Source organism: Varroa jacobsoni, unplaced genomic scaffold (genome assembly GCF_002532875.2).
Source record: "Varroa jacobsoni isolate VJ856 unplaced genomic scaffold, vjacob_1.0 scaffold_96, whole genome shotgun sequence".
In the NCBI taxonomy this organism is placed as follows: Eukaryota; Metazoa; Arthropoda; class Arachnida; order Mesostigmata; family Varroidae; genus Varroa; species Varroa jacobsoni.
This window is the reverse complement of record NW_019212998.1, coordinates 491,228-505,184: the sequence shown is the minus strand read 5'-3', so window position 1 is coordinate 505,184 and position 13,957 is coordinate 491,228.

Here is a 13,957-nt window from a genome sequence, read left to right as displayed (position 1 = left end):
ACCTGAAGCAGTCCAGTTACAGGCTAGTTAGCAAGGTTGGCCTAACAAGTGTTAACGCAATTGTGGGTACACGTGACGCACGTATCGAAGCGTCTTTCTGCGACAGTTATAGACATCGGCCAGTGGATATCGTTGCATGACAGATAAAGATCGGGACTGTAGCAAGCACGTTTCGGTAACCGAGGTTTTTGGCATCTGTTTGTAATGCTTTTTGTAAGCAGATGCTCAGCCCCGATTGATTGTCGTCGATGTCTGGCCCCGCCTTTATAGGATACCCTGGTAGGATCGCCGAGATTGAACGCCCTCGTAGAATCGTATTCGTAATTTCAGGAATGGCTACCGGTGTTGGCCGGTGCAAGTATATCAACGCGAGAAAGAAGATCGTTTAGGTAGCAGGAATGATGGGAAAACCTCGATTTGTTATTGCCAGTTCAACCCCACTGGCGTCGTGCAGCATCGACAATGTGCCACGGCCGAACGCTCGCCGCGCAACGGAAGCTGCGGTCTGCACCAAAACAGCGGCCATAATACCAGAAATAGTAATATTAGCAGCAGCAGCAGCAGCGACAACAGTTTGTTGTTTGGTGCTTCTCCAAACGAAAAACACTATCACCTTGAAAGATAATGTCAGCACAGTGGCCATCACAGCATTAACATCGGGGGCAAGACGCTGATTACGCCGCGTTTCGCGCAGGTAAAGGGCTTATTGCTGGCCGACATTTTTCTTGTATATTTTTCCCTCCATTTTGAAACTACAACAGGACAGCTGTCGCCATAGCTTTTGTCGTCTCTGCTAACCGCCAACTTTCTATATCTCTGTCGGTAACCGACAAGCTAGAACAAACAATTTTAACAATAATTTGAATTGCAATTCCAATTGTGAAATTTACAGCGTTTCTCCTTCCCGTTAGCTGCATCTATTGCAGGGCACAGTCTAGAGCCAACGTACGTCTTGGGACACTGACGCGTCATGCTGCCGCTTCGGAGTTCGAACGTTGATCGCTTCGTGGACTGACGAAACCAATAGCAACTGAGGCTCTTTCTTATTCGGTTTTTTGCTTAATTCCTCAGAAAGGGACCTCATTCATTGTTTCAATCAGCACGATGCGATGCGGCGATGTCCCGGTGTGGCCGCTGCTTTGCCGTTACTGCTGCTACTGCTGTGATCCATTTCATTGCGGTACGTTGCGGAGATCCATCGCGCGATATTCGGTCCTTTTTACTTCTGCGTGTCTGCTTTTGTTGATCAAAAATAAACCGAAAATCGCTCACTTGTCGATCCGTTTGATCGCCACGACGACCTGCTCGTCTTCTTAAACGACGTGTGGTAATCAGCGACGCTGGGTCCGTAAGAACACCCAGTGTATATGGTATGTTGTTAGCGTGTAGAATATATTGCCGTTGTTGAAACTGTGCTCGTTTCTATTAATAGTCTCGTTCGTCGTTTGCCAATTGTGAGATGATATTGCTTCGGGAGAATTTTACAGCTGTGTATCGATTTGCTGGCAACGGTTCTGGGTCTACTATTATAGCCGTTCGGTGATTCGGTGTAGAACGTCGTGGTGTGGTTAGTATTTTGCCTGTTTCTTCTTGCTTATTTGTCGGTGAGGTAAGCTTTACCGCAGCGGTACTCGAGCGGACAAGTGTTGAAATCATTGTTCTGGGTCATAATACCTTTTCTTCTTAGGTGGCTGCTGTCGGTATCGTTTTTTGCTTAATTCTATCAGGTGGATTCACGGTGTGGTCCTTTCACGCGGCCGCTCTGCCGATTCCTGCGGAGGTCCTATCTAAACGGTAGGATGATGACGTAACAACGCCGTAATAGGGCGGAAACGATCGGCACAATCACTTCGTAGATTCATTGGGCATGCAGCCCGCAAATCAGTCCGAACATCGGCTTACTGCCCAATTTTTGTAATGTTCATTGTTAATGTTACTGCTGCTGTCAGGAGCCGCAGCAGCGTCGCTGATACCAATGGATACCTCGGCACTAAGGTCCGTTCTATAATTTGTGCTCCGAGCGAGTTCCAAAAAATTCGGCCGTTAACGAGTGCCGGGAAGGTGGCGGCGCTCGAAAAGCACAGTCCGCTTTCTGTTTGACCCCACGTAGAAAGGAAACATCGTCGAGCCAATGGTAGTACCTGTTACCAATGAATTACAGAAAAAACAAACACTTCCCTCACACACCCACCCCGAAGAGTACGCATAAACATCGGTCGAGCCAGCTTCGATTACCTACCTTGAGTATGAATTCCTTGGCTTTCTTCATGATTGCCGCGTCTATCTAGTAGTTACCTCACATAGATACGAACGAACGTCACTCACTGCCACTTCACGAAATAACAGCTTCCTTACAAGCACATTGGTATATTTCTAACAGATACAGTACAAAGTACCCTACTAAATGGTAATGTCACCACGTACTTAGATGAAGATTTCCACGATTGTATAGGTGCATGAGCCGTTCGCATTAACACAATATAACTTAGCTGACTTTCATTACGTATCGCACAATACAGCACATGGTTGAGTAAATCATTATCGGGTGATTCGCGACGTACGTATCGCCTCGACGGAAACGTTTATGAACGCGACGATTATGGAAGTAATTTTTTTTTTTTTTCTTTATTAATTTTTCCTCTTGCTATAAATGAGACGGATCAAATAAAGCTTATCAGACAATTTGCGAGATCGATGGGTATCAGAAATATCCGAACGAATGCGACGACTTGATTCACTGATTTAACGCCGGCGATAAAATAAAACGTTATTTTAGCCTGATCGGATCCGACTTGTTGTTGAAAGCGATCGTACAGGTATTGTCGTTTAGCTGCGTTGCCAGACGGAGTTGGTAGACTCTATGCGGTCTAGTGTCTAGCAATTGTCTAATTTCAAAGCTCGTATCGTTCTCTTCGATGCAGTCGCCGGTCGGCCGATGTTAGCAGAGTCAACGCTACGCTGTGTGGCCTCCGACTACAGGGATATATATGTCCGTATGATAAATAGTCAAACGTAATTCGTCCGTGTGCGTGTGGAAGACTAGTGATCTTTCTCTCACTCGGCGATAAGGGTCGAGTTGTGATTGAGTTTCGTTGCTTTTTTTTACGCGCAATCCACATTAGACTTGGAAAAATTGGCCATCTCAGTGGTGGTTGTTGGACGGCCGTGTATTCATCTTTAAGTGACGCCCAAGTGGAGTTTGTGGGTCGAGATGATCGTACCAAAACCAAATTTCAAGGGCTGACAATGTCAGATTACTATTTCCCGAGTGACGATCTGCTGCTGCTGCTGCTGCTGCTATCTACTAGTGCGGTAGGCTGGCTCGGGGGCGTAAGTCCTATTCGTGGAGTTAGAAAATCTCTCGTCGAATAGTCTGTTGATTGATAAATGCGTACGATTTGATATTGCAGGTTACAAAGGTTGTTTCCAGTAAAGGTCAGTATGTGGAGCTTTTCTAAGCAACCCTTATCATCATCATCCATGGGGCAAATAGGCTTCCAGTCTCGGGCGTTCACAATCAGGCTAGTTTTCGAACATCAGTAGGGTCAATAACAACTAATTAGTCGGCTATCCAGTCAGTGATAGAGCACGCGTCAGATCAACTGCTGCTGCCGCTGCTGTTTAGATAAGAGATTTTTTCTTATCCTGTCTCATTCTATTGAACAAATCATAACAAACATTCAGCGACGTTCTCCTCGTTGCAACGCTGACCAATTATCACAACACGCAGGCCTCTATCATAGACGTTTCTCCGCTTTCCTCAGTAATCATCAAAGGTTTCACTCCGCAGGTTTTAGCTTGTCCATTAACTTGTGGCCTTTCTCGCGGCCAACGTCCGCCCAGCCGTGGCGTCACCGACAACTCAAGCTCTTCCTTTCAATGCATCGATGTAACCTCCGCAGCCATTGTCCGTTTACGGTTTGTCCTGCTAGAATCGATTGTTATTGTTGTCATCCTCGTTTGGCTGGCAAGCGCCATATTTCGACTTCGATCCGCTAGTTAAGATTGGCCGGTATTGGTTCGATATCGCTGCTCGTACGACAGGCAGGACTCGTAATTATGACCGTTAATGACAGTGGGATTCTTCTCCGTGAGCCCTGTCGAACTCCACTGGATGATAGTGAACTCGCTATTATGTACGCTCGTCGGCACAATCTGCTGCCACGCTCTGGCCGCCATTGCGCATTAGCATCTACGGCGGCTGCGTACGCTGTCGCCTAGATGACGGCGTCGTGCCAAAACAGATCGAAACAAACGCCAGATCATTAAACAGTTGATATAAGAATGTTTTGTGCGAAACCTGACGTTGCGCTGGCGACCGTAACGGCCACAGTGGATTCAAGCTACTGCCGGCAATAGGTTTATTTCGATCGTTTGATTCTTCGGTATACTAGCGTTCGATGATGTTCTAGAATTTGCACATACATGGTAATAACGTACGGGTTTACTCCGTCGCAGTTAGGCCGTCATCGTGTCTGAAATGTCAGCTCATCCCACGTGTGTCCGTCCGCACGACCTCTAAACCGGGACCTGCACTTGACGTACTTGCGTCGGGTTAGGAGGTTTGCATGCTTGAGCACGAAGAAACAGGAATCGATGGCCTATTGAGAACTGTTACCGCCGCCGTTAATCGCAGTGCCTACGCATTGCATTGCCACCGTGCAGATTTTCAACAGTTCTACCATTAACATCGCGTCTGCTACCCGTCGTAGGAGCAGCACGTTAAGCGACGACCAGAATGGAAACGGTAGCCAGTGCGTTGCTAAGTTATAACCTTCACCTGGTCCATTTACTATTACTACTGCAATCTCCATTGCTGATACAGTTTCCTATGCAACGCTGGCCGTCCCGTCGTAACCGCGGCGGAGTGCGCATACTAAGCCGGCGGATGAATTACACGGCGGCCGAGCAGGCCAGTTGCTGATGCCACTGGCCTATTGCTGCCGATTCGTTGATGGCCTCTGTTCGCAGATGTGATACGCCTGCGCTGCTGCGGAAGGTCCCCAGCGGCCTCAATAACTGTCCCTATCGCAAAGCATTGCTCTTTCTTGTTCTGCTGACGCTGATGTTCCAGCACTAATTAGAATTACTAGTATCGCAAACGGCGGGCTACGTTACTACCAGCGAGGAATCGTCAATCGGTTAGTCAGTTAGCGGACGGATAAGCGATCAAACAGTCAGCGCTCGACAGCTGGTGGCGGCCATATGCAGTGGCTCGCTCCGGCTTTGTTCGCTTGTGCCTTTTGCTGGCACCGCCATCCTGCTGGTATTGATCTAGTTATTGACAGTTGTCTGGTGGCATTGTTGTTTGATATCTGGATGCGCTTCTTCGTCTAATTCATCCCACTAGACTAGGGCAGACAGATTGCGTGGGAACACGCTGCTAAGAGCCTGGCAAAGCTGGGACCACTATCCTCTCTGCGATGCGCTAGGTGCAAGTCGATTTGTATTAAACAACAACGTGGTCAATCGGCAGCAGTCTGCTAGAAATGTAGTTAGACGGGCAACCCTTTACCCCCTACAACAGTAAAGCAACCATTGTTTCGATAACGGTAGACGCAGCATGTGACGTAGATGGCCACGAACCCACAGTGCCTCCACATTCAGCTTTGTTGTGACAGTAGCTGTATCGGTAGGAGATAGTGGCCTACAGCGACAGTCCTGATTTAGCAGTGCAGGTCGCTGTTGAAAACACGCTCGGTTACGCTGCCGCCGCCGCCACCGCCGCCGCCGAAAGGCCAGGGCAAAGTAAACCGCTCGCAGCCGTATGACAGTAACAATAACAAGAGAAAAATAGTAGGCGAAGTCGGCTGTGCGTACAATTGCCAAGGAACGACAGCAAATGTGTCCATCTAACGTCTGCTCTGTTATCAGCCGTTGAACAGTACACGTACTATGTGTACTATTACTGCACGAAGCTGCTAACTGGACATTGAGTTAATGCTAGCGGATACAACGCACGGTTCTGGGTGGATGTCTTCAGACATATGATGATCGTATCAGTAGCAGCGGCAGCAACAACAGCAATAGCAGAAATAACAATAACGGCAACAATGGCAACGATAACAAAAGAAGCAACAATGTTACTAGCGCGATTACCATTCGGCACTAGGCGCTCGTTAGGTTAATAAGCAGGTTTAGATAGTTGGCCTGCTTTGGTCAGTGTCAATTTCGCTGCGTATAGTGTAGAGGTCGTTCACAGTAGATGTTCATACCGGCATGGGTTCACGGATGTGTAGAGGCATTAGAAAAGCCCGAGAGGCCAAGGTCGACTTGAGTCAGGTCGGGTATCGCAGTGCGTTCTTGCCCATTTTCTCTCCTGTTTCTTTGGCTCTATTCTTGATCTCGTCGAGCTTCCAGTCAACAATACCAGCATTAGAGGCGTGCAACAGTTACGGACGTTGATCTCTCTCTGCCTTTCGACCAACCTTCGAATGGTCTTCATCTTTTTCTCTACAGACCTAACGTAACCGGTAATGCACAGTCGCGCTAATAGTGCTACCAAAACACTATTTACCACGGTTAGAAACACACCTGTATCAACACCACTGTTCCATACCGTAGAGTAACAATTCCGTTAGTATCGAGGGACCCTTTGCGATGTCACCGTTTGATCAACAATGACCGCCCCAGAAGTGCCGTAACCACAGGCGAAGCCTCTAGCCCATCTTCAACAGAAGTGGCCATCGATATGATCGTTAAAACAAGCGCAGAAGTTGTATAAATCTTCTACGAAATAGCAGCTGTCTCAATGAGTGTTTACTCTTGTTGTTGCCATCAGCAGCGGCGGCGGCGGCGGCGGCGGCGGCGGCGGCCGCGAATAACATCGTGATAAAATAAAGAAATGTATTATCGAGAAGCTTATGAGGTGTTGTCGAGCTCCAGAGAACGGATCCGTTAAACTCGCCAGCCCGAATTGTGCGTCACTCCTCTTTGGCCTAGGCAACAGGTACCACAATAATGTCGACCAGCACCAATGCAATTGCCGCAGTCTCTACATAGAGCCCTGCTGTTCAACAGCCTCGAGTGTCGTTGATACCTGGCGACGGCTCGCATCTAGCGCGCGTCAAATTGTGTACGTTTCGCCGTTACCATTAGGCCGACGCAGCCATTGGCACTGGGGCGTCAAGGGAACAGCCATCGTTACGATTCAACATGACCTAAGCTCGAAACCGTAAAGGTGGCTACCTTTGATGCCTACTCCCTTCCCGCAGCACTGTGTAATGACAGTGCGATATTTTTATCGTGCATACTCGTGGGCATCTGTGTTAGAGGTGCCGAATTGGATCTAAAAGCGTCAGAGTTCGATTACGGCCAAAGTGACAGCAGAAGTACTAGCAGTGGAACCGGTTTTCTTCTAGTTGGATTTGGATCGGCGATCGCAGAAGGAACGATTGCCTTAGTACGGCGCAGTATTCGACATAGGAAAATTTGGCAAGGGTACTAAGGAGTACGGGGCAAGCGTCTGCTGTTGATGCTCAGCTAAGGCGCTACTGCCGTAACGCTATTGATGCCCACCTGATTAAACTTTCTAAGCAAGTACTGGAAAGGCAGTAGGAAGATTATTTAGAGAAGGGTAGACAGGTCAGCTTGACAGAGGACTATAGCGCCTTACACAAGTTTGGTAAACAGATAACGATCGCTAGGTCTAGGTCCTCTAGGTCTAGGGCAACAACTACGTCTACATATGTAGATGGGAAAAGAGATGGAGAGGGGATTTGACATTGTAACAAACACCGCGTTCGTAGAGAAAAAAAAAAAGCTGAAGGCAAAGTTAACACTTCTAGTGTAGTGATAATCTAGAAACTCCTAGGTATTTATATAATAATACATTCGTTAGCTATTACAGAACCCACGCGCTTGACAGACCCTTCGTTGCCGCTCGTCTAATATACTTTGTACATCTACAAGGAACTAGCGAATACACCTATACGTTACATCCGCGCATCCGATGTTCACAGAGCGCAAAAGAAGACTCTAAAGCTGCGTTAAGCCTAGATTAACCGCTTTTGTGTTTCGACCACGTGTTACCTGTTGTTGTCGTCGTCGTCGTCGTCGCTGTGACCTCAGTTAGACTGACAGAAAGTCGCAGTTGATCTGTTAAAAACGAGCGTTTTAAGCTATTGCCTAATTAACGCAGTCTCAATGAGTTTTTTTCCACCTTAATGGCCTATCTATATGGGTTTCTCTATGGATGTGGTTTGTCGGAAAGTCTGCTGGAAATTTGTCATATTACAGTGTGCCTAAGCTGCCAATGCCTTTACAATAACATCGGCGACGGCTCGGACGTTGTTGGAGGGGGCGAACAAAAAGACTTGTTCTCGTTTTTTCTCTCCCTTAAGAGCCATCAGACGTCATTGTTATCGTTATTCTGTACAGAATAAACAAACAGCAGTGTTATTTCAGGCTTTTCTGACTTAAAATGGCTCGGTTGATCATCAAGACTCTCTCATGAGGAGTCCACATGCAGCTGCACTTCGCTGATCTCTCTCTCTCTCTCTCTCTCTCTCTCTCTCTATGCGTATATATATATATATATTTCGTATTTCTTGACTAACTGACCATATAACCTTTCAAAACGATCAATTCAACAGTGTTATTTCATTTTACAAATTTCTGATCTTGGCCCTGATCTGATATCAACTATTTTGAAAGGTATGTGGGCCGAAATTAGATGAATCTGACCATTCTGGCTCAGTTTCGTAGCAAAGTGTAAATCCAGTTAATGAATAGGGTCTTTTTGCAATAGTATGACCTCATTCTCTGGTGTTGATTTTATTAAAAATTGACCCATCGGCCACTTTAGCAGTCGGTAAGTGCCGTCTTGTCGTGCCGTGACAATTTGTCTAGACGAACAGCTGCACGACCTAATTACAGAGCTAAGTTGCCTAAATCGCCTGTGCAATAGATTTTATCTCGTACCATGCATTCGAGGCGATAAACCACAGTTCGCTTGTCGGCCAGCGAACAGGACACCTGTGAAACTTACGTAGACCTGTCATTGTGGATTAAGGCCGTTTGCCTTTATGCCCCAGATGAATAAGGACAGACATTATGGCAATGTATTTTTTCTGTTCACGGCGAATGTGCATACTTGTCGCAATTGTCAAGTAACACACCGTTCAGTTAGAAATCCAGCAAAATCCCTACCGTGTTTTCTACTGAGTGTATATATATATCATTGTCTAACGTCGACGCTTTGCGGTGTCGTCATCACAACTAGACGTTGAAAATGGCTCCGTCACTTTTATCGTTTTTCATTTTACTTGAGTATCCGAAACCGTCGACCCTGTCTGAGCCTTTCGTTTCATCTCGTAGACGCACATTTAAGCCGCGATATATGGCGCGTCTACCTCAAACGCGTAATAAACAGTGTAAGCTGATGTGTTAAGACCCCCACTTCCCCTGCACCCCCTACAGCGCGCGTGCAAAGTATATATGGCATTACGTTAAGTAGAACCTATCTGTATACTAAATCGTGCCTGATTAGTAAATAACGTACTTTTTTTCTTCTTTTTATCCGCTAATCAATTTTATATCTCTAAATCCGACTTGTTGTAAACCATATCGAATAAGCGTAGTGGGCATACATTGCCTTCCCGCCGCTTCTGGTCAAGGTCCTTTGTTCCTATTTGCTACCGAAGACAACAACAACAACAACAGAACAAAAGCTTCTTGAGCAAATCATTTCCTATTCGATGGCAATAGTAAAGCAGAAATTTGATAGGTAATATTATCGGATAGGGTAAGAGTTATCCGCCATTGAGGGTACGTATTGACATACATATACTCAACAAGCATGGTTGCCATGTTTCGACGCTTGGAAAAAGATACGAACAAATATTAACTGAACAAATAAGAGATAGAACTAGTAAAGGGTACCCTACGGTGTGTAACAGTTCAGGAGCGTATCTTTTGTAACCACAAATCTCGTGACCGGTTTTTCCCTTGACCTCTTCCAGTGAATCTACTCTATCATAACAATAATAGCCATTACTAACGCTCTCTGCCAGGCTTTTCGAACGCCTTGCCACCTTTATTGACAACGGCGGCGGCAGCAACAACACGTCTTCCTTTACTGGGGCGTCACTGCAAGCGGCGATCGCGTGGGGCATCAGTGAGGGTAGCGTCTGCCGGGGCGACTGGGCAAACAGCTGGCTTTAGCTACTACTAACAGCCTTATCGCCATCAGCTTCGTAGGGTCGTGTGCTCGCCTTACTCTCGGACATGTACACTACTCGATTTCGATATAAACAACTTGTTCGCTTCCCTAATGCGCGCGCGCGCGGGCGCGCGCCCGCCCGTCCGTCCGTCCGTCTCAAAAACACCGGCGGCAGCAGGAGCGGCGATCGTGTCAAAAGGGATGATAGTGGCGCCGCGGACAGTAAAAACAAAATCGAGTCTCATTGAACCTCGGGTAACGAATGAAGAAAAAAGGTATCATGATCATTGGGCTTTACGTCGCCAACGACCATATTGTATATTTAACCTATACAGATATAGCTGGATGTTTGGATAAAGCGCTCAGCGGTGCGGCTGTCATGTGACAGTAGGAAGGGCGTAGTAGTGAAGTATTATAGAAGACTGTGGTTTATTGGTAGCATGTTCAAAGTTGAAAAAATAGTACAGGCGTAGATTTTTGTGAGGGTGAAATTGTCAAGCTATTCGCAGCTATCTGTCAGCAGGTTGTACATATTCAAATAGTTCGACCAGAACACGAAGAATTGGTATTGAAGGCAAATCAAAACGCATTTGTTGAACTTTGTTAACAAACTCTCAACGCAAAGGTACACTGTGGTCAAGCAAGGTCACTTCAGAAAGCTCTTCGAGCAGCAGCGTTAGATGTGATCATCTTAGCTGTGTCTGAATGTTTCGAAGGTTAGGCCCGGGCCGAGGCTACTACAATTCGAGGTATTGCTTCACATGACTGGTCCCTCCTAACGTTGAGTGTATGTTCGATTCTAAAGATTCTCAGGAACCAATGTCTTTCGCGTATGTCGCTAAAGCAGTAATCGAGTCGGCATGATATAATAGCCAATGATTATGGGTTTATCATTGAATCTTTCTAGACACCCTGTTTGCACTGGCTTGCGCTGGCATCCAAGCCCATGCGTGGGCGTTAGGTCGAATTGCGTACCATTACTTTGTTCTGCTTCACTCGTTCATTATCAGCTATTACCAGCGTTAAAAGCTTTGCCTGGCAAGCGTACCGAGAGCGAACGCGCGACGCCCGTCGCTAGCCAACATCGACGAGTCGCTTGCAGGCATAAAGGAGAACGCGAGGAGGGTATAGGAAGCAGAGCAGGTCCGAACAGCCCATCTGCCTATTGATACGTCTGTTTGCCCATATCTCCGCCGGAGCGTGAAAAGCGCGCGAGATTCAGGAAGCGTCGATGTTAAGAGCCGACGGTAAAAGTGCTGCGCGAAGCAGCCGGAAAAGTCAGTGAGAGACCGATTATCGAAGGTGAGAGGCAGAGACCCGTATGGACAGCGGGCAGCGTTGTTCAAGCGTCCCGACCCATATCCAATATATCTATCATTGTGGCTGTATGTGTGGGTACGGAAAAATGATCTTTGCCTTAAGCGCAGGAAGGATTTGAGGTGGGGGGTAGTAAGGCAAATTGGACCTACTACCGATAACGATGAAAGTGACTACACAGCGATTGAGAATAGGATTCACTATGTAATTGCTGGTTTCTATGATAGATTTATAATATCATAAATTAGAGGATTATGTAAAATTAAGCGAATTAGTAAAGCTACAAAGGGGATTGTTACGTAAATCGAATAGAATTGGTAGTTTAGAATAATTCTTAATAAATAGATTTATTAGAAATTTGCCCTTGTTTTCTTTGTATTGTCTCTATCTATTTAACAAGGGCGACCATTTATACCATATATATAGAACCATATATCATACCAGAATATACCATATATATACCAGACCATATATATATATAGAAGAGATGTTTCGTAATTGGCTAATTATGAATTCGGCGAGAAGTTCCTGATCACATCTTTGACGAATGTCGTTTTTGAAGAAAGTTTAGTTATGTAACGTAAACTTAAACATTTTGCTGACCCTTACTATAATTACATGTGATTTTGGTTAATTGAAATACGGGGATTTTATTCGCGTCTGAAATACCGTGCCGAACGTGTCTTTACCCAATACAAATGACATGAGTAATTATAAAAAAAGGTCCAAAAAGCGGTAAAAAATATTTAAAAATAAAAGAAATGTGTTGTTTTTTGTCTCGTTTAATTATAGCCTTGGCTGAGACAGTTTCATATATTCATCTCTTAGCCGTATCCCCAAGCGCCTCTTGCAGCAGGCCAAAGCAAACGAATTGCCGCAAGCGAACGATGCATTGGAAGTGTTTTCCTCATTTTAGCGCCCTAACGTCCGCCATAGGCCTTTTTTGTGCGAATGCCATAGTGCTAAATATACGGGAGCAATTAAGCCGACGTCTTGTTAATTCCGTTGAGTTAATATGACATTATGTTTTCGAATTAAATAAAAAAGAAAATGACGGCCTTTATTCAATCATAGAAAGCAACGAAGTGAGCTGTAGCGTTAAGCGTCCCCACTGAGCGTGTCGTCAACAACAATGTTTTCCAAGACGGAAACGCCGTCCTGAAGTTGACGCATACGGCTTGTCTTCGTGCTGTTATAACGTCCTACTTCTTGGTCGTCGCCAAATCGCGCGCGGTACAGTGAAGTTGATCTTCGTCTGTGCGGGCTCAGCGAGCAGAATTTGCCATCACGTATGCTTACATAGCGAATTTGCCGCGGAGTCAACAAACAGTAACATAAACGTTCTTGGGTATAGAGACAAACGTACGAGATAGACACCACATTTGTTTCCGATAGCAAACAAAGATAAATACAAAGCAAGAGAACACCTAGAATAAGTCGATTATATATATACATATGCGCTTGAAAGAACGGCCTCCATTATATAATACTATAGTTGCGTGTATTGATCTTATAACTGATATGGCGATATCCTACGACTGTATACATAGGCCACACTAATATCGTAAGGGTCGACGGCGTTTTGCAAGCCGCATATTCAAAGCATTACCTATGAAGAGATCGATCAACGTGGAACGCGAAGACGTAGGTACTGGAAGATTAATATCTACGAAGGTCCTACGCGTTCCCAGGCCGAAATTGACCAAAACGGCAATTTAGTAGCAAATGTATCTTCCAGCAGCTACGTTATGGGTTAGTAATGTTTTCACGCATTATTGTTTGAAGATTCATCGAGCGGAAAAGGCTTCAGCGTGGAAAACTTGAAACGTTGTCTGAGCAAGCGTCTCTCGGTGAAGTTCCAGACGAACGTGCAATGTATATGAATTACAAGGATAAAAAACAAGCGTCATTAAATATAAAAAAACTACAAACAACCTTTTGATGTTATAAATGTTTAGTTAGAATGAAATATATAAAGTACACATTCATGGATCAACGAAGCATGGATTGATTCGAGTGAATATACATTAACTTGTCGTATTGAAACTATCACTCAAACCTTATTAGACGACTGCGTTAGACCAGCATTTCCTATCTGCCCAGTCACTTCTGCAGTTCGCGTCCACGAGCGAACTTTATCTTCCACAGTTATACACTGCATTTGAATGATCTCGTAGGCAAATTCAGCATATTCCTGCTGCTGCATGCAGGGTTCATGAAACAAATCTCCTAGACGAAACAGCTGAGGGTTTCGGCTGGTCCGTTTTGTTGGTAAGCTTAAGCTTCAGGCACTTACTTGCTTAACCTGACAAAAGCCAGAAGGGCCCAGACAATACGAGATATTACAGTAAACGATATCAGTGTTGCGCAGCTAGAACCTAACATCCTGAAAAGAAGCGATACTAGACCTATTCCGCGTAAGAAGCCAAGAGGTCTGTTCGGCGAAATACGTGATTTTCAATCATTTAAAGCAGCAGC